General features: G+C 41.1%; 1 long non-coding RNA gene across 1 annotated transcript; it reads left to right on the top strand.

The window, feature by feature from the left end:
* Positions 1-281: 281 nt before the first annotated feature.
* LOC129050138 (uncharacterized) lies at positions 282-20,175 on the top strand. The gene is made up of 6 exons (XR_010137174.1): positions 282-715; positions 15,611-15,715; positions 16,377-16,464; positions 17,327-17,368; positions 17,575-17,640; positions 18,578-20,175. It is a non-coding gene; the product is annotated as an uncharacterized LOC129050138 (long non-coding RNA).
* Positions 20,176-22,158: the final 1,983 nt, after the last annotated feature.

Genomic DNA, 22,158 nt, shown 5'->3' with positions numbered 1-22,158 from the left:
TTACATAGTAACTACATAATAAGAATCTTCCTTCCTCCAGTTTCCAATAACATGCTCCTCATTTACTTTTAAGTCCTCACCAGCAGTCTCTTCAATGTCCTTCCAGCTTCTACCAATTGCTCAGTTCCAAAACCATTCCTAAATTTTAAGTTTTTATTATGGCAGCCTCCCGCTTCTAAATACCAAAGTCTTTATTAGTTATCTATTGCTTTATAAAGAATTACCCAAAACTTAGCAGCTTAAACTTTTTTTTTTTTTTTTTTTCCTCCGTGCAGTTTCTGAGGGCCAGGAACCTGGGTGGTTCTGGCTTAGGGCCTTCCATAGGTTGTAGCCAAGTTGCTGGCCAGGGCTGCAGTTATGATTTGACTGGGGATGGAGGATTCACCTCTAATATGGGGTCTTTCATGTGGCTGTTGGCTAGAGGCTCAGTTCCTCACTGACTATTGTCAGGAGGCCACAGTTCCTTGTCACGAGAGACTCCAGAGGGCTGCTTGGCATAACAGCTGGCTTCCCTCAAAACAAACTATTCTAAAGAGAGTGACCAAGAGGGAAGTAACAATGCCTTTTATGATCTAGTCTCTGCATTCACACACGATCACTTCTTCTTTATTCTATTGGTCATAAAAACCAATCCAGACACACAGGGACTAACAAGGATATGAACACCAGCAGATGAAGATCATCAGTACCATCTTGGAGGCTGGCTACCACAACAGTAAGACACTGAATGCTTTCACCTAACACCTAGAATAAGACGGTGATGTGTACTCTCACCACTTTAACCCAACATTCTAGTGGGAGTTCTAGCCAGTGCAATAAAGCAAAAAATAAAATGCATTCAAATTAGAAAGGAAGAAGTAAAACACCCTTAATTTGCAGATGACACAATTGTCTAGGTAGAAAATTATAAGGAGTCTACAAAAAAGCTGCTAGAACTAATAAGTGAATTTAAGAAATTTATAGGATACAGGCCGGGCATGGTGGTCACACCTGTAATCCAGCCTGACAAACATGGTGAAACCCAGTCTCTACTTAAATACAAAAATTAGCCAGGCGTGGCTAATCTCAGTTACTTGGGAGCTTGAGGCAGGAGAATCACTTGAACCCAAGAGGTGGAGGTTGCAGTGAGCCAAGATCACGCCACTGCACTCCAGCCTGAGCAACAGAGTGAGACTCCCTCTCAAAAAAAAAAAAAAAGAAAGAAAGAAAGAAAAAAGAAATGTATAGGATACAGATCAATTTTTTGGATGATCAATTGTATTCTTAAACACCAGCAACAAAGAATTGGAAATTAAAATTTTAAAAAACCAAAAATATTTTTAAATGAAAAGTTGCACATGTTCACAACTGAGCAGCTTTCTCAGTCTGCTCCCTGCCAGTAGAATTTGAGGGGTTCAAAGAGCCTCTGTTCATTTTGTACTGTCTCTGTCCCTTTCAGTCTAATCTAGCAGTATTTCTGCCAATATATTTCTTTTAAAACTCTGTGGGTCATCAAAAATATGAAATACTTAGGGACAAATGTGGCAAAAGATGTGTAAGACCCATGCACTGAAAATATTGCTGAGAGAAATCAAAGATGACCTAAATAAGTGAAGAGATATATATCCTCATGGATTAGATGACTCAGTAATATTAAGCTGTTAATTCTGTTAAAGTTGATCTACAGACTCAATACTATCCCAATAAAAAACCCAGCATGCTGTTTTTTGTAAAAATAACAAACTGATTCTAAAAACGACGTATGACAGCCCAAACAATTTTGTAAAAGAAGAAGAAAGTTGTTGAAATTGCACAAATTTCCACATCTATAAAGCTCCAATGATCAAGATAGTGTGGTATTGGTGTCAAGTTAGACAAATCAGAGCAGGGTGAAGAACAAGAGGCAAGAAAGACCCCTGGACAGACCAAAACCTGCATGCCGCGCTGCATCCCGCGCCCAGCGCCTATGTCCCGCCGCCGTTGCCGCCACCACCGTGCCCAAGAGAAAGGCTGAAGGTGATGCTAAAGGAGATATAGCCAAGATGAAGCACGAACCACAGAGAACATCCACGAGGTTTTCTGCTAAACCTGCTCCTCCAAAGCCAGAGCCCAAACCTAAAAAGGCCCCTGCAAAGAAGGGAGAGAAAGTACCAAAAGGGAAAAGGGAAAAGCTGAGGCTGGCCAGGAGGGGAATAACCCTGCAGAAAATGGAGATGCTCAAACAGACCGGACACAGAAAGCTGAAGGTGCTGCAGATGCCAAGGGAAGTGTGTGCATTTTTGATAACTGTGTAATTCTGGTGACTGTAGGTTTGAAATTTTTTTACAGTTTGAAATGCTATTTTTTATCAAGTTTTATAAAAATGCAGAATTTTGTTTTACCTTTTTTTTAAGCTATGTTGTTAGCACACAGAAAACTTCATTGTGTTTTTTGGGGGAAGGGGCATATGTCACTAACAGAATGTCTCTGAAGCTGGATTGACGTGGGGAAAACCCCTTTCCCTTCTAGTTTTGAGAGACTTGCTCTTGGCTCCCAGGAGGGGGGATTCCCTGACTTTGACACACAAGGCCCCTTGGCACAAAAGCCTCGTGGGATGGAAAAACAAATTCGTTTTTATGTCCTCTTCTCCCTTTCCACCTTTCAGCATAGTCTTAACTCCCTTAAGCCCAGACACCTGTTGGGGAATGATCCTCAATTATTGGTTACTGGTGTGTCAGGCAATCTAGACTTTCCAGTGATGCCACTGAGATGGAACCCCTCAAAAAAGCAGTGGTTCCATTTCTAGATTGTGGATCTTCAGATAAATTCTGCCATTTTTATTTCACTTCCTGAAAGTCAGGATCGGCCTGTGAAAAGCTGTTAAACAACATGCTAAATGTGAAATGTCAACCCTCCCTCTAAACTTCCTCTGTTCAGATCATCAGATGAAGACTTCTTGGGTTTTATAGCGGCTTTCTGATTTTTGGTAGTCCATTGAAGAAGGGAATTTGAAAGTTGTCTTACACTGTTAACAATTGTCTGCGCATGTCCTGCCTGAAATACTACGATTGTTTATGGAAAATATCTTTCAAAAGCTGGATACAGTTTGGCTTGGGGAAAAAAAAAGATAGGCAAGTCACTCAGTGGAACAGAATAGAATCCAGAAATAGATCCACACGTATATGATCAATTGGTTTTTTAATAATCTTATTGATAGATAATTCACATCACATAATTCACCCATTTAAGTCACAACTCGATGGTTTTGATATATTCACAGTGTTGTGCAATCATCAACAAATCTAATTATAGAATATTTTCATCTACCCTAAGAACAAAACCCATATTCATTAGCGGTCATTCCCCATTTTCCTCCACCAACACTCAACTCTTAGCCCTAAGCAATCACTAGTCTACTCTCTGTCTCATATATTTGCCCATTCTGCCTCATATTTTTGATATAAATGGACATTTAAAAAAATGGAATCATATAATGTGTAGACTTCTTTCACTTAGCATAATGTATTAAGGATCAACCATGTTGTATATGCATCCAGATTTTATTCCATTTTATTGATAAATAATGTCCCATTGCATGAATATATCACATCATGTTTATTCATTCATCATTGATGGGCATTTGGGTTGTTTCCCCTTTTTGACTACTATGAATAATACGTCTGTGACTATTCATGTACAGATTTTTGTGTGGACATATGTTTTTATTTCTCTTGGGTAGATAGGAGTAGAACTGCTGAGTCATGTGGTAACTGTATATTTAACTTTTGAAGAACTACCCAACTGTTTTCCAAAGCATCTGCACCATTTTACAGTCCCACCAGCAATGGATGAGAGTTCCACTTTCTCCACATCCTTACCAACACTTGTTATTATCCATTTTTTTTTATTGTAGTCATCTTACTGGGTGTGGAGTGGTACCTAATTGTGGCTTTGGTTTGCATTTCCCTAATGAGTAACGATGCTGAGCACTTTTTCATGTTATTCATGGCTATTTGTAGACCTTCTTTGGAGAAATGTCTACAAAGCCTTTGCCTATTTTAAACTGGGTTATTTTTCTGTTTATTATTGGGTTGTAAGAGATTGGTTTTTAAAAAAATGTATTCTGGACACGAGTTCCTTATCAGATATGTGATCAAATGTTTCCTCCCATTCTGTGGATTGTCTTTTCACTTTTTAAAAAATATTATTTTTATTAGTTTAAAAATATTTTAAACTTTTATTTTAGGTTCGGGGTACATGTGCAGGTTTGTTATATAGGTAAATTCATGTCATGGGGGTTTGTTGTACAGATTATTTCATCACCCGGGTACTAGGCCTAGTATCCAATAGTTATTTTTTCTGATCTTCTCCCTCCTTCCACCTTCTACCCTCAAATAGGCTCCAGTGTCTATTATTCCCCTCTTTGTGTCTATGTATTCTCATCATTTAGCTCCCACTTATAAGTGAGAATGTGCAGAATTTGATTTTCTGTTCCTAGGTTAGTTTGCTAAGGGGAATGGACTTCATCTCTATCCATGTTCCTGCAAAGGACATGATCTCATTCCTTTTTATGGCTGCATAGTATTTCACGGTGTATATGTGCCACATTTTCTTTATCCAATCTGCCATTGATGAACATTTAGGTTGATTCCATGTCTTTGCTATTGCTTTTCACTTTTTTGATGCTATTATTAATATTTGCAAAACAATTAAATTTTGATGTGCTTCAATTTGTCTACTTTCTTTTGTTGCTTGTGCTTTAATTTTTATATTTAAGAAACTATGGTCTAGCTCAAGGTAATAATTTACTGCTATGTTGTCTTCTAAGGGTTTTATAGTTTTAGCTCTTACTTAGAGGTTTCTGATCCATTTTGAGTTTATTATTGTACAGGATATGAGGTAGGGTTTAAACTTCATTCTTTGGCACCTGGATATCTAGTTGTTCCAGCACCATTTGTTGAAAAAGTTATTCTTTCCCCAGGTTAATTGATTTTTGACAAAGATGTTAAGGCAGTTCAATGAGGAAAGGTTAATATTTCCACCAAATAGTGTTGGAACAATGGGATATCCATATGCAAAATTGTGAGCCTTGACGCTTACTTCACACCAAGTACAAAACCTGGCTCTAAATGGGCCACCAACCTAAATGTAAGACCTAAAACTATAAAGTTTCTGTAAACAGAAGGAAAAAAATCTAGTGATCTTGGGCTAAGCACAGGCTATAAAAGTTGCTGAATTATGCTTCATAAATATTTTGAAATTTTCTCTCCAAAAGACCATGTTATGTTAAGAAAGTGAAAAGGCAAACTACAGACTGGAGAAAATATTTGCAAAATATATCTAATAAAGAACTTGTATTTGGAATATATAAATATATCTTATAACTCAACAGTTAAAAGAAAAATAACTCAATTTAAAAATGGGCAAAAGATTTGAATGAATACTTCCCCAAACATTAGATACAGATATCAAATAAGAATATAAAACATTTTTGACATTATGAATCATTAGAAAAATACAAATCCAAACCACAATACACACCCACTAGACTGGCTAAAATTAAAAAGGCCAACCATCATACCACATGTTGGTAAGAATGTGGAACATTTGCATTCCGCTAGCGTTCATGCACTGCTGGTGGGGATGTAAAATGGCACAATCACTTTGGAAAACCGTTTGATAGTTATTTAAAAAGTTAAACACATACCTACCATATAGTTCCCCATTCTATTCCTAGGTATTTACCCAAGGGAAACAAAAACATATGTCCACACAAAGACATGTACATGAATGTTCATAAAACATTATAAACATAGGGTTTATATATATGTATATATATATATGAGATTTATTTTAAAAGTGGCTAATAAGGTTGTTCTCAAATAACATTATTTATTAGGCATTTGTGATTCCGCTGAGCAGTGAATCAATTGTAACTAGCTATGTTTTGATGGCTTCTTAGTTTAACATTGCTGTTTTATTCAACCTATTGCTAGATAAAATGTATAGATTACACTAAAGTACCATTTATATAAAAACAATATTATAACTACACAAAGAGAAATCAAAATGAAATGGAAAATTCAACCATAATGTACTCTTTGGACAATTCAACTCATTTATTTTTCCTTGTTCCCATCTGGTACTTGTCTGCATGCATAAAACATTGTTATGTAGTTGTAGAAATCCGATTTTGCATTCAGCTTTTGAAAAACAATTGTAATATTGTAATCTGTTTTTCACATTGCTGCTTAGTCTTCACAATTATTTTTAATGACCATGTTATTTATTCTGTGGATTTACCACACTTCAACATTTCTTCTATTGATAGATATCCATGTGTTTTTTAAAATGTTGCTATTAGAAAAAGTTTGTACTTAATATTTTCATATATATATAAATATATTTAATATTTTCTTTCTTTTGGATTACTTCCTTGGGATAAATTTCTAGGAGTTGTATTATTGAATCAAAACATAACTATAGCTGTAATTTCTATAGCTCTCAAAATATATTGTCAAAGGGATTTCCATTCATTCATTCACCAAATATTTATTGAACACTTTCTTCTTGCCAGACACTGATTAAGTGTTAGGGTTACAATGGTGAGGAAAAACATACAGCCCATGCTCATAGATCCCGCCGTCTAGTTGCAGAGAGAGACTCCATCAGGTCATCGCACAGATGGATGTAATTATAACTATGCTAAGTATTAGTAAGGAGAGAGGCATGGAGCTATAAAAGTATTTGATAGTGGAACTCTCCTTTGCCTGTTGGTTAATGGAAAGATTTCCTAAGGAAAAACTGATTGTGCTTGGGGCTTAAGAATGACTAGGAGCTAACTAGACCAAAGGTGTAAAGGAACAAAATTCTAGACACAGGGAGTAGCATGTGCAAATGCCTTTTGGTAAAGCACATGGAACCAGAAGAAGACCGCAATAGCTGGAGCCAAATGGGTGGGGGAGCATGGGGAAAGACCATGCCTGGGCTGTGGGCCATGTGAAGAGCTTTGGTCTTTATCCTGAGAGCAACGGGATCCTACTGAACAGCATATGTGCTTCAAAGCACTCTGGCTGTTGTGTAGTGGGAGGGAGCTTGAGAAAGGATGGGGGTACCAATGGCGAGCTTTGCAGTTGTCCAGATGAAGGATGATAGTTGCTTAGATGATGAGCATGGGGATAGAGATGGGGATAAGGGGATGAATTTAGGAAGTATTGAGGAGGTAAAATTGGCAAAACTTGGTAGTGGCTTTGACTTAAGATGTAGTGGGAAGGAGAGGAGAGAAGGGAATCTGAAGGATGATTCCTGGTGTAAGAAAGAGAAATGATAGCACCATCCACAGACGTAAAGATCAATGGAAGAGGACCACATTGGGGTAGTTTTGTACATAAGGAATTCAAGGTGTCTTTGAAATAGACAAGATGAACCATCAAGTGGGCAACTGGACTGTGTGTCTGAAACTCAGAGCAGAGTTTAGGTAAGAGCCATGAACTTATGAGTCGTCAGTATATAGACAGCTGGCCAAAGAGCCTGCAGGAGATGTGGGAGGAAAATCAGGAGGACATAATGTCACAGGAGCCAAGAGAAGAGTGTGACAGGAAGGAGAGAGTTGTTGTTGGTGTCAAATGCTGCTGAGAGGCCTCAGCAAATGGAAGTCAATCAATGGTGACCTTGGCAAGACATAATGATGGACAAACAGGGTGGGAAAATGAATGAGAAATAGGGGGATGGGAGTAGTGTGTTTATGCAGCCTTTCCAGAATGTGACTGAGACGGCAGAGTGGGAGGATAGAAGGTAGAGTGAGGGCTTGAGGAAGGAGTTTGGTTTCATATATTTTTTCAGAAAGGAGGACTTGTGCATATGTTGAATGCTGATGGGAAAATGTGAGTTGAGAGCAGCAGGGTGAATGTCAAGGGAGAAGTGACAGTTGATGATAAAGTCTCCACGTAGGTGGGAGAGGATGACATCTTCTTTCAGGTGAAGAGACCACTTTGTTAGGGGAAGGGATGCCTTTCCCATAACAGGCTTGCATTCATTTATAGGACTTCCAGTGAGGACGTAGAAGAGAAGAGCATTTGGTTTAATTCTATGCTGTTGCCATCTTGAATTTTCTTTTCTTTTCTTTTTTTTTTTTTTTCTTTGATACAGGGTCTTGCTCTATTGCCTAGGCTGGAGTGCAGTAGCACGATCACGGCTCACTGCAGCTTCAACCTCCCTGGGCTGAAATGATCCTCCTACCTCAGCCTCCTGAGTAGCTGGGACTCCAGGCACATGTATACCACCACACCCAGCTAATTTTTGTATTTTTTGTAGAGACGGGGTTTTGCCATGTTGCCCAGGCCAGTCTTGAACTCCTGAGCTCAAGCGATCTGCCCGCCTTGACCTCCCAAAGTGCTGGGACTACAGGCATGAGCCACTGTGCCTGGCCGTTTGAAATTCTTAATGATTTTTGAAGAAGAGGCCCTACATTTTCAGTTTGCACTGGACTCTGCAGATCACGGGGCTGGTCCTACCTCCAACAACGTCAGAGCTATTGCTCTCCCGCAGACCTCACCAGAATGGAATATAATCATCTCAACCTTTTTGTTATGGCTGTTAATTTAATAGGTGGAAATGTGCGCCTCAGTTGTTTTAATTTGCATTTCTTTGATTACTGGCCAGGTTGACTGTGTTTCCTCGAGTCTGTTTACTAACCATGCTTCCTTTTATGTGAGCCGCCTGTGTCCTTTGCCCATTTATGTTTTCAAACGCCAAAATAAGTTTCCTGTCTGTGGGAATGAATCACCAATTTTTTAAATGTATGGAGAGAATGTTTTCTGCAGAAACAGCCTGGGGTTTCAGGAAGGCAGGCCCAGTTCAGGGGTGCCTTGGGAAGCAAAGGTCCTGTCATTCCAACACTAAGGTAAGAATAGTCCTGTTGGTGTATGGCAGTCTTTGAATGGAATACTTTTCCATCTAGGTTCTTCTTGAATCCTCAGTTGTCTGAAAGCTATGTCTGCCCCTCTGTGCCCTGCCTAGGCTTTTCCTCCTGCCTGGCCTGCCTGCCATCTCCCTATGGGCTGCCCCATGACCAGACTCACGGCACCCTAGTTATGCTGCTATTTAAATATTCAAATGTTTCTGTATATGTTTCTATATATGTGTATTTATATATACATCAATATAAATATATTGATATATATAAGTAAACATATATCAACATATATCTATATTGATATATAGATATAAATACACACGTACATAACATTTTACAGTAATTATTGATTTTACATCTGTTTTCTTTTCTGGGCCACGAGCTCCCTCATGCTTTAGGCTCTTCCTTTCTTTTTCTTTTTAAAATTGTTATTTTATTTTATTTTATTTTATTTTTCTAATAGAGACAGGGTCTCTCTGTCACCCAGGCTGGAGTGCAGTGGTGCAATCATAGCTCACTGCAGCTTCAGACTCCTGGGCTCAAGCGATCCTCCTGCCTCAGCCTCCCAAAGTGCTGCTGGGATTACACGGGATTACAGGCGTGAGCTACCACATTGGGCCCCCTTCCTCCCTCCCTTTCTTCCCTTCCCCTTCCTTCCTTCCTTCCTTCCTTCCTTTCTTCCTTCCTTCCTCCCTTCCTCCCTCCCTTCTCTTTCTCTCTCTTTCCCTTCCTCTCTCTGTTCTTCACTCATTTGTTCACTCTCCCTCTTTCTCTCTTCATCCTCATTGCCTCACATGGTGTCTGCACATACCAGGCACTCAACTTGATGTTAACAAGTGGATGAAATCAAGTGATGAGTAACTTGTATGTGAAGCTCTCGGGGCTGCTTTCTTCTCCATCCCCACAGTTCTTTTATCCCTGGCTACGTTCTGTTTTTCTGCCCACATCTGAGCAGCATGCTCTATCTGGGGCACCAACTTTAGGGACTAAAGTCTCTAGAATGCTCAGTCTGGAAAGGAAGAGAGCTGGGACTCTGCCATCCAGTATTTGAAAGCTGTTGGTTCCTCATCGTGATGAAGGGGTAAGAGGGTTGGCTTTGGATCTAGTCTGATGTGGGTTCAAATCCAGCTCTGCCACTAGTTGTGTATTCTGGGGATGAGTGGCTTAACTCCCAAGTTTCTGTTTCCATAAAAAGGGACTTGCTTATTTCAAAGGTGTTGAAGATTAAATAAGATGGACAATGTTAAAGCAGGTAGCCTAGGGCCTTGTGCCTAGTAGGTGATTATTCATCTGGAGTTGGTTTAGAAACTGCCATATAGAGAGATCCCTCTTGTTAGCATTGGAACCAATGAGTGGAAGATACAAGAAAAGAAGATTTCAGCTAGATGTCCAACAGCCAGGGACAACCAAAGATGGAATGAGCTTTTTGGAAGGAAGTAACGTCCCTGATAGTAGAGAGATGAACATAAAGGCTGAGATATTATAAGCTTGAACTATAACTATAGATATTATAAATTTGAACTATATTATAGTTCAAATTGTCATTCATATGGCAGTTTGAACTAATCCTCTAGTGATCTTTAGGGCCCCATCTAACCTTGGGGAACTTGGATTTTGTGACTGATACTGGGAAGTCCACCATAGTATATATATGTTGGGCACTTTCAAACATCCATTGTCTTTCTTTTTTCTCCTTACCAAGCCAATCAGTTTATCTTTTCAAAAAACCAACTTTTCAGCTGGGTGCAGTGGCTCACGCCTGTGATCCCGGCACTTTGGGAGGCTGAGGCGGGCGGATCACAGGGTCAAGAGATCGAGACCATCCTGGCCAACATGATGAAATCCCGTCTCTATTAAAAATACAAAAATTAGCTGGGCGTGGTGGCACGTGCCTGTAATCCCAGCTACTTGGGAGGCTAAGGCAGGAGAATCGCTTGAACCTGGGAGGTGGAGGTTGCAGTGAGCAGAGATCGTTCCAGTGTACTCCAACCTGGCGACAGAGTGAGATTCTGTCTCAAAACAAACAAACAAAAAACCCAACTTTTCGTTTTAATAATCTTTTTTATTGTTTTCTTCATTTCAATTTCATTTACTTCTGTTCTGATCTTCATTATTTCTTTTTTTTCTACTAATTTTGGATTTGGTTTGCTCTTATTTTTCTAGTTCTTTAGGGTGCATAGTTAGGTTGTTTATTTGAAGTTTTTCTGCTTTTTTGATGTAGATGCTTATAGCTATAAATGTTCCTCTTAGTACTGTCTTTGCTATATCCCATAGGTTTTGTATGTTGTGTTTCCATTATCTTTTGTTTCAAGAAATTTTTCAATATCTTCTTAATTTCTTTATTGGCCCACTGGTTATTCAGGAGCATACTGTTTAATTTCCATGTGTTTGTATAGTTTCCAAAATTCCTCTTGTTATTGATTTCTAGTTTTATTCCTTTGTGGTTAGAGAAGATACTCAATACAATTTCAATTTTTTGAATTTTTAAAGACTTGTTTTGTGGCCTAACATATGATCTATTCTTGAGAATGATCCACATGCTGAGGAGAATGATATGTCTTTTTTTTTTTTTTTTTTTTTTTTGAGACGGAGTCTTGCTCTGTCGCCCATGCTGGAGTGTGGTGGCGCGATCTCAGCTCACTGCAAGCTCTGCCTCCAGGGTTCATGCCATTCTCCTGCCTCAGCCTCCTGAGCCTGAGTAGCTGGGACTACAGGCGCCCACCACCACACCCAACTAATTTTTTTGTATTTTTAGTAGAGTCGGGGTTTCACCATGTTAGCCAGGATGGTCTCGATCTCCTGACCTCGTGATCCACCCGACTCGGCCTCCCAAGGTGGTGGGATTATAGGCTTGAGCCACCACGCCCGGCCAAGAATAATATGTATTCTGCAGCCCTTGGATGAAATGTTCTGTAAATAACCATTATGTCCATTTGGTCCATAGTCCAGATCAAGTCTAATGTTTCTTTGTTGATTTTCCGTCTGGATGATCTGCCCAATGCTGAAAGTGAGGTGTTGAAGTCTTCAGCTCTTTTTGTATTGGCGTCTGCCTCTCTCTTTAGTTCTAATATTTGCTTTAAATATCTGTGTGCTCCAGTGTTGGGTGCATATATATTTACAATTGTTATATCCTCTTGCTGAATTAATCCCTTTATCATTATATAATGACTTTCTTTGTCTATTTTTATAGTTTTCATCTTGAATCTATTTTGTCTCATATGAATATAGCTACCCCTGATCTCTTTTGGTTTCCATTTGCATGGGCTGTCTTTTTCCCACCCCTTTATTTTCAGTCTGTGTGTGTTTTTATAGGTGAAATGTGTTTTTTATAGGTAACAGATCACTGGGTCCTGTTTTTGTTTCCATTCAGCCACTCTATGTCTTTTGATTGGAGAGTTTCTCCATTTACACTCAATGTTATTATTAAGAAGTAAGGACTGACTCCTGCATTTTGTTGCTTTCTGGTTGTTTTGTGGTCTTTTCTTCCTTCTTTCCTTCCTTCCTGTCTTCCTTTTAGTAAAGGTTATTTTCTCTGGTGGTATGTTTTAATTTTTGCTTTTTATTTTTTGTGTATCTGTTGTATGTTTTTTGATTTGAGGTTACCATTAGGCTTGCAAATAATATTTTATAACCTATTATTTTAAATGACAACTTAACACTGACTGCATATACAAACTCACAAACAAGCAAAGAGAAAACTAATAAAAGCTCTATACTTTAACTTCATCCCTCTGCTTTTTAACTTTTTGTCATTTCTATTTATATTAATATCTTATTGTACTGTCCATATCTTGAAAAGTTGCTGTAGTTATTATTTTTTATCAGTTCACCTTTTAGTCTTTCTACTCAAGATATGAGAGGTTTCCACACCAATTACAGTGTTATATTCTGTGTTTTTCAGTGTACATACAATTACCAGTGAATTTTGTACTTTCATATGATTTCTTACTGCTCATTAACATCCTTTTCTTTCAGGTTAAAGAACTCCCTTTAGCATTTCTTGTAAGACAGGTCTGGTGTTAATGAAATCCCTCAGCTTTTGTTTGTCTGGAAAAGTGTGTCTCCTTCACATTTAAAGGATATTTTAGCTGGATATACTGCTCTAAGGTAAAAGGTTTTTTTTCCCTTCAGCTCTTTAAATATGTAATGACATTCTCTCCTAGCCTATAAAGTTTCCACCTAGAAGTCTGCTGCTGGACACACTGGAGCTCCGTTGTATGTTATTTGTTTTTTTTCTCTTGCTGCTTTCAGGGTCATTTCTTCATCCTTGACCTTTGGGAGTTTGATTATTACGTGTCTTGAGGTCATCTTATTTGGGTTAAATCTGCTTGATGTTCTTCTGTAACCTCCTTGTACTTGAATGTTGATATCCTTCTCTAGGTTTGGGAAGTTCTCTGTTACTATCCCTTTGAATAAACTTTCTACCCCTGTCTCCCTCTCTGCCTCCTCTTTAAGGTCAATAACTCTTATATTTGTTTCTTTGAGGCTATTTTATAGATCTTGTAGTCATGCTTCATTCTTGTTTCTCTGGTCTCCTCTGATTGTATATTTTCAAATACCTGTTTTCAGGCTCACTAATTCTTTCTGCTGCTTGATCAGTTCTGCTGTTAAGAGACTGATACATTCTTCAGTTTGCCAATTGTACTTTTCAGCTCCAGAATTTCTGCTTGAGTCTTTTTAGTTATTTCAATTTCTTTGTTAAGTTTATCTGATAGGATTCTGAATTCCTCCTCTGCGTTATCTTGAATTTAAGTTTCCTCAAAACAGCTCTTTTGAATTCTCTGTCTGAAAGTTCACTTATCTCTATCTCTCCAGGACTGGTCACTGATGTCTTATGTAGTTCATTTGGGGAGCTCATGTTTTCCTGGATGGTCTTTATGCTTGTGGATATTCATTGAGGTCTGGATATTGAAGAGTTAGGTATTTATTGTAGTCTTCACAGTCTGGCAGTCTGGGCTTGTTTGTACTCATCCTTCTTGGGAAGGATTTCCAAGTATTCAAAAGGGCTTGGGTGCTGTGATCTAAGTTTTTGGTCACTGCAGCTATATCTGCATTAGGGATACTCCAAACCCAGTAATGCTGTGGCTCTTGCAGACTCATAGAGGTACTGCCTTGGTGGTCATGGATAAGATCCAGAAGAATTATCTAGATTACCAGGCAGAGACTCTTGTTCTCTTTCCTTATTTTCTCCCAAACAGAGTCTCTCTGTGTTGAGCTTCCTAGAGCTGCAGGGGGAGGGGGGAGGGGGTAACACAAGCATCTCTTTGACCACCACGACTAGGACTGCACTGGGTCAGACATGAAGCCAGCACAGCGTTAGGTCTTACCCAAGGCCTGCCATAATCACTGCCTGGCTACCACCCATGTTCACTCAAGTCTCTAGGGCTTTACAATAAGCAGGTGGCAAAGCCAGCCAGGCTTGGATCCTTCTCTTCAGTATGGTGAGTTTCCCCTGGTTCTGATGGGTCCAGAGATGCCATCCAGGAACAAGGGCCTAGAGTCGGAAACCTTAGGAAACCACCTGGTACTTTATTTCTACTACAGCTGAATTGGCACCCAGGCAAGACAAAGTCCTTTCTACTCTTCCCTTCTTTTTCTACAAGCAGAGGAGCCTTTCTCCATGTCCGTCACCACCCTAGGCCTCAGCAAGTACTGCCTGGTTACTGCTAATGTTCATTCAAGGCCCAAGGGCTCTTCAGCCAGGTTGTGGTGAATGCTGCCAAACCTGGGACTCTCCCTTCAAGGCAGTGGGCTCCCCTCTGGCCGAGGGCAGGTCCAGAAATGCCATCCAAGAGCTGAGGCCTGGAATTTGGGACCCCCAACAGCGTAGTTGGTGCTCTACCCCACTGTGGCCAGGCTAGTACCTATGCTGATTTTTGGTTCTTAAGAAAGTGTTTTTGTGTGGATAGTAGTTGTTTAATTTGGTGTTCCTGCAAGGAGGATGATCAGTGGAGGCTTCTATTTGGCCATTTCAGTCTGCCTCCTTTCATTAATCCAATCAGTTTATCTAATTCTCCAGCTATAGACACTTGTTCAGAAATAGCCATTTCAGTCCAAGAAGATACAAGGAGGTGTCTGCTTAAGGTTTTGAAAGAGAACTGTCTTCTCTCATCTCCAACCACAAGGAGCTATGAGAGAGAGAGAGAGAGACAGAGAGACAGAGAGAGAATATGTGCTCATCTTAGGATAAGACTGTCAGATAAAATACTAGACACTCTATGAAACTTGAATTTCATATAAATAGCAAATAAATTTTTAGTATAATTATGTCCCAAATACTCATACTAAAAAAAATTGTCTATATGAAAGTGAAATTTAAATAGACATCCTGTATTTTTTTCTTCCTTTTTCTAGCAACCCAGTGATTCCATGGAAAGCAGAAAGAAGGACATAAAGAAACGGATACTTGGTGACATCTTTGACTTGCTGGATCAAACCTTGCCTGAAGCTCACATTTCTGAAATTTCCAGATACAAGAACAAATAATTTCTCTTTATTGTTTTACTAGATTTGAGACAAGCTTTAAGTTTCTCAGACTCTTCCTCTTCCTAACAGATTTATCAGAAGCTGAAAGCTCTGATCTTGTTGGGATGCGGATCTCGTCAGGAGAAGGCTTACTTTGCACGCTTTTCTTAGTCTGTTGCCTAACTCAAGAACCTCGGCACGGCTCTGTTACTTCTCTACTCAGACAAGCATCCCTGCAGACACTCACTAGGCTAACTCTGTCTTTATTTTTAGAATTAGACCTTTACAAGAAGCACAGTTTTGTCTTCAGTTTCCTCTCCCCCCACCTGGAATGGCCTGAGCCGAAGCCAGCTCCCTCCGAGAAGTCATTACCGCCTGGTGGGTACTGCAGCCTCAGCCCTCTACACAGACTGGCCAGTGTCTGCTTGGCTCCAGGGCAGTGAGGAGCTGCCTTGGGACTAACAGAAAATTGGCCAGCTTGTTTTTCTTTGGGACCAGAAGAAACCAGCTCTTTTAAATTCTCAATGGCCAGGCTTGGAAACCTAGCTTGCCAGAAGAACGGGAGGGAGGAGAGAAGCGGTCCTTTTGGGGAGGCTCTGGCCAGGGCATTAAAAAGGCAGGATTTTGCTGGAAACAGTGTGCCCTGGCCAAGACCAGGTGGAAAGATCAATTTGGGCTTTATGAATTAGCCCCTTCATTTATTCTGGGTCTGCTTTTCCTCATCTGTGAAACAGCGTTGGACCATCAAACCAAATATCAGCTATCAATCTTGTCCCAGGGCCCAGGGGAGGGTCACGGGGTCCTAGTTACCAGGCCTTAGGGTTTCAGGCAACAGATTGAGTACAGAAGGTAAAAGCTGAGATGTGGGACAGGCCCAACAACAAGAGCATTGACCTCAACCTTCAAATCTGCTTAACCCATGAGAACAAGCTGGGCACAACAGCGCTGCTTTCAACAGCCACCTGCAACCCATCTCCTTGTATTTCTGACCTTGCCTTGCCTAGATGCTAACCCTCAACTCCATTTATACCCCCAACAGACTTGCGTTTGATATTTAGACACCTTGGTCACAACATCTTGCGTTCTCTCAGGATGCTCAGGCAGGGGATCCCTGCTCTTCTGTATTAGTGAGTATTGCTATTGTAACAAACAGACCCAAACATGATGCAAGTTTGTGTCATGCCTCATTTAACACTGCAGGGCTGTTCTAGTTTGGGGTCAGACATGGTGAGCGTGAGGGCATGCTTCTCCATGCAGTGGTTCAGAGACTTTGGCTGATGGCAGGCATGCCAACTTTAAATTGGCCTCCAAAATCATGCTGGAGAGCACCGTTAACCAGAAGGAGAAGGAGTGTGGAAGGGTTTTATCCATCAGGCCTGAGAAGAGCACACATCTATCACTTTTCATTGATTAGAATTAGATTGCTTGGCCACACTCAGCTGCAAGAATGCAGTCTAGCCGTGTGCTCAGGATGAACTGGAAATGGGTTGGGTGGACAGCTGGCCAGTGTCTGCCCCGCCCCACTTTAGCCCACTGGCATCTCTGGCAGCCTGGGCTGATGGCCCACCCGGGCTCAGATGCTGGACCCACCCAAGTGTTCCTGAAAGTCCTCCGACTGGATGGGAGTGGTTTGAGAGTTTGAGAAGTGTTATTTCTATCTCAGATGGATTAAGTAGAAGGATGTGGAGCAGTGAGCCAGGCATGAGGCGGCACAACTGTCATCAACCACTGTCACCCATCACTAAGCACATGCCCTCCAGGCCTAGAAAGTCTACCTTGCCACTGCTAGGAGAGTACATGAATGAGGACGAGATGCTAGGGAGCTCACCAGAATCTCAAGAGATATTTCTCAGTCCCATGGCTCTGACATTTCTCAGGAAACCTTAGTGTGTGAGTGTGTGTGCGTGTGTGTGTGTATGATGATGATGACATAAAATAATCATAACAATGCAGAGAGGTTTTATTACTATTATTATTCGCATTTTACAGATGAGAAAACCAAGGCTCAGAGAAACTATGGATTTTCTAAGGGTAAATTTTAAGCTAGGTCGTCCAACTCCATATCCCAAACCTCTCCCATTGCCATGCTGTCTCCTCCTGTGTGTCCTCCAGTCTACTCAAATGCCACATGCCATGAAGCCTGTGGCTCCCACCTCTGAATCTCCATCCCCTTCACCTGTGTCTCTTTTAGGTTTGACTTGTGACTGGATTTTTTGTGTGTCTTGTTCCCCTATAAGCTTCTTGAGGGCAGAGAGCATGTTGCAGTCACCTCTGAACCTCCTTCTCCTGAAAGCAACCTACACGTAAATATCCATTCTATGAATGAACACTTTCGTCAGAGGATTCTTGAATTCAGTTAAATGGAAAATCGAAGCCAACCATGAAAAAAAGATCAAACGACAATTTATAGTAAAACACACACTGGCTCCTGTATTTTGCTTCACACTGTGTTCCCTTCTCTCATGTCCTTGGTTTTCCCAGGCGGGCTTCCACAGGGCTTGGCTCATTCACTCTGGCTAGAGAATTTCCTAACATTTTGTTTATTAATACTACTAGTAGTTCCATTACTATGAATAGCTGCAATTTATAGAGCCTCTAACTGGTATCCTCCTTGAGTGCAGGTCCTGTGTGTCCCCTAGACCCCAGCTCAGGTCCAGCCCATGGATGCTTTCAATATGTGTTTTTAGCATAAATGAAGAGATCTATTTAGTGCCAGGCATTGGGTCAGACTCTCAAAATACATTACCTTTCATTTTCAAAATCACCTAGTGAGGAAAGTCTTATAATTACTATTTTATAGATGAGGAAACTGAGGCTTAGTAAGGTTAAGTTATTGGCCCAATGTCACACAGCTAGAATGTGGTTGATCTCAGATGCCAATCAAGGACTCTCAGAGCCCGGGTGGTTGTTAAATCAGCTGCCTCCTGGTGTCCTTTGCCTTACTGTAGCCTACTGTCTCTCTTTTGTTTGTACTATGGTTTGGATGTGGTTTGTCCCCTACCAAAACTCATGTTGAAATTTGATCCCCCATGTAGCAGTGTTGGGAGGTGGGGTTGGGTGGGAGGTGTTTGTATCATGGGGGCAGATCCCTCATGAATAGATTAATGCCATCTTGTGAGGGTGAGCATGTTCTCAGTCTTACAGGAATGGATTAGTTACCCTGAGAACAGGTTGTTACAAAGAGTTTGGCTTCCTCGGTTGCTTTCTCTGTTTCTCTCTCATCATGTGATCTCTTTGCAGATGCTGGCTCTCCGTCCCCTGTCCACCATGAGTCAAAGCAACATGAGTCCCTTACCAGATGCAACTGCCCAGTCTTGGACTTTCCAGCGACCAGAATCATGAGCCAAATAAACCTCTTTTCTTTATGAATTACCCAGCCTCAAGTATTCTGTTATAGCAACACAAAACAAAGACAGTTTACCTACTTACTTACTAACTCAGAAAGTATTTTTGAGCATCTATTATGTGGATTACACCACAAAAGGATGAACCACACAGACATCATCTTTGCTGTAAAAGAGCTCATGGGCCAGCAGTCAAGATAGATATTGAACAAGTGAAAGCCTGGTTAGATGCACACCTTAATGTCTGGTAAGTGCCATAGGGGAAAGAGGAGAATACCGTGAGGAATTTTCTTGTCTTGAGTGGTCAGAGAAAGCCTTTCTGAAGCTTGAACTTACAGGATAAAGTGTAACAAAGAGCCAGCCTGGGGTTGGAGGCTGTTCCAGGCAGTGGTAACAGTACTGGAGTAAGAACAGTACTAGAGCAAGAACATGGTGGGGCATATAGAAAGGCAGAGAGAAAGCCATTGTGGCTGTGGCTGGTGGGAAGAGAACCATGAATGGAGGTGAGCTGCAAGCAATGAACAGATGGTAGGGCCACTGGATGAGGATCCTGCATCATATTCTCAGGGCGAGGGCAGACCAGGGAAGAGTTTTAAGCAGGGGAACTGCTTGTGCAGCAAAGGGATTTGATGTGGACCAGAGTGAAACAAGGGAGGAGGTTATGGCAATAACCCAGGCAAAGAGATAAAGGTGGCTTGAACCAGAGGAGAGGCAATGAAGGTGGAGAGTAAGGGACAGACTGGCAATGGTGTTTCATAGTGGAATCAACAGGGCTCAGTGATGAAGTCTGCAAAGGAGTCAGGATTTCTATACATTGCCAGGGGTTGGGCTAAGTCCAGTCCATAAAAACATGGAGGACTCTGTACTAGGTTTTCCAAGAAGTTCTGATGAAGATGTTCAAGTTTATCCCATCACATAAGAGCACTTAAGTCTTCAATTTGAGCATCTTTGATGGAAGGATACTTGAGTGAATACTAGTTCTGCCTGTGAGAATGTGATTATTACAGAGTTAAGGTTTGACATCAAGATGGGAAAGCCAACGTGTCTCACCAAAGGGAAGACAGGTCAGTGGGTCTGGCCCCAAGGGCTGTCAGCTGTCTCAGGATGAGACACCAGGATGAAGCATTGGAAGGGGGTGTTTTGGCCCTGGCTCTGGGAAAGGCTCCAGGGCCCATGTGTCAGGAAGCGGACTGTGCCAGTGATATGGAGCTAGCCAATGAGCTATGGGACAAAAAGCCCAGTTGAGGGGTCACTGGCTAAACTGGGCTAAGATGGTGCTCAAAGGAACCCAAGGAATTGGGAAAGTTTTCATGATCCCTTGTGAGACTTGAGAAGGGTTGGGGTCATTATACCCTCTCCTTTCTTTCCCAGAAATTCTCCAATGAATCTCCTGAATATGTTCTATTTCATAAAGGACTTGTTAGGAATCCCTTCATTTAAACTCTGGGCTTAGCCACATCCACTGGATTTGTCCATCTGCTGGGTGAGATTGACTTTCTGTGGCTTGGTAATCCTTGGGTTCCAGTTCAATGCAAATAATAGGAGTTCTTCAATTAATGTCTGCTCTTCACCTCCCTCTCTACTCCTGACCCTATACGCACCCTGCCTCTGGCTGCACCACAACCCAACCTCTGGGTAAGATAACTTCTCCCTGCTAGGCTCCTCCCCAGCCATGCCCCAGCCTTCTGCTGGGGATGGGGCTTGGACCCCCAGGCCACAAGTGGCAGTGGCAGCCACCACACCACTCTGAGTCGTCTGATCTCAAGAGGCAGGTCTCGCACACTTGCTCCTGAAGAAACCAGACCATTTGAGCAAACCTGCAATGGGCCACATATTTCCCTCTTTTTAAAAAAAATAAGCACTCTTTGTGGCTCAGGTTGGCCCTCACCCTGGCTGGGTGGGTCTCTTCCAAAACCCTGTGTCAGAGCATCCTTTGTAACACTCAGGGAAGAGAGGAGGCGGAAAAAAAGGGCTTCTGTTTATCCGGATGTTTGACATCCAGAGAAGGAATATTATTGTTTCTCCAGTCAAATACTGGGGCTCCATTGAAAAATATTTTCGATCTGCCAGACTGAAGGCCAGCGTCTTTGTGAACCTCAGCCAATACACACAGGCCCGGGGTGTTGGGTCAGGGCCTGTTTCTCCCAGGCAGCCACATTCCTGTCGGATGCCCTGAATATGGCATGTCTGGTCTCGGGTATGGAGGCAGCTGTTGGGACATTCTCCCATTCTGTCAGTGAGCAGAGCCAGGGAATTCTCTCCCTGCCATTACAGACCCAGCATCCTGGGGACAGCTGGAATAGGGATGGGATCATGCCAAGGAGGGGCTGTGAACTGAAAGTCACAGAATTAACGTAGTTAAATCCCCTTCTGGCCAGCCAGCCTCCTCCCAGATGCAGGAGAATGCATCCTGCCTGGGATCAGGTATGCAGAGTTCACCTGTTCCCCTCTCTATCTGCCTGAATTTAAAACATTGATTTGCCTAGACCGGGTAAATAACTTCAGTAAAGTTTCAGGATATAAAATCAACGTACAAAACTTGGTAGCATTTCTATATACCAATAATGTTCAAGCTGAGAGCTGAATCAAGAATTCAATCTCATTTACAACAGCCGTATCAAAAAATACCAAGGAATACATTTATTCAAGGAGGTGAAAGATCAATAAAAGGAGAACTGCAAGACACTGCTGAAAGAAATCATAGATGACACAAACAAATGGAAAAACAGTTTATGCTCATAGATTGGAAGAATCAATATTGTTTAAATGGCCATACTGCCAAAAGCAATCTATAAATTCAATGCCATTATTATCAAACTACCAATGTCATTTTTTGGAGAATTAGAGAAAACTATTATAAAATTCATATGGAACTAAAACAATGCCTGAATAGCCAAAGCAATCCTAAGCAAAAAGAACAAAGCTGGAGACACATTACCCAACTTCAAACTATCCTACAAGGTTATAGTAATCAAAACAGCATGGTACTGGTACAAAAACAGACATATAGTCCAATGGAACAGAACAGAGAACCAAGAAATCAAGCTGCACACCTACAGCCATCTGATCTTTGACAAAGTTAACAAAAATAAGCAATGGGGAAAGGACTCACTATTCAATAAACAGCACTGGGTTAACTTAACCATATGCAGAAGATTGAAGCTGGACCCATACCTATCACCATATTCAAAAATTAACTCAAGATGGATTAAATATTTTAATGAAAGACCTAAAACTAAAAAATCCTGGATGAGACCTAGGAAATACTCTTCTGACATTGGCCTTGGCAAAGAATTTATGACTACGTCCTCAAAAGCAATTGCAACAAAACCAAAAATTGACAAATAAGAGCTAATTAAACCAAAGAGCTTCTGCTCAGTAAAAGAAACTGTCAACAGAGTAAACAGACAACCTACAGAATGGGAGAAAATATTCACAAACTATGCATCTGACAAAGGTCTAATATATAGAGCCTAT

The sequence above is a fragment of the Pongo abelii genome, chromosome 16 (assembly GCF_028885655.2).
Source record: "Pongo abelii isolate AG06213 chromosome 16, NHGRI_mPonAbe1-v2.0_pri, whole genome shotgun sequence".
Lineage (NCBI taxonomy): Eukaryota > Metazoa > Chordata > Mammalia > Primates > Hominidae > Pongo > Pongo abelii.
Note: the sequence above shows the minus strand (reverse complement) of the source record. Positions and strands in the feature narration are given on the sequence as shown.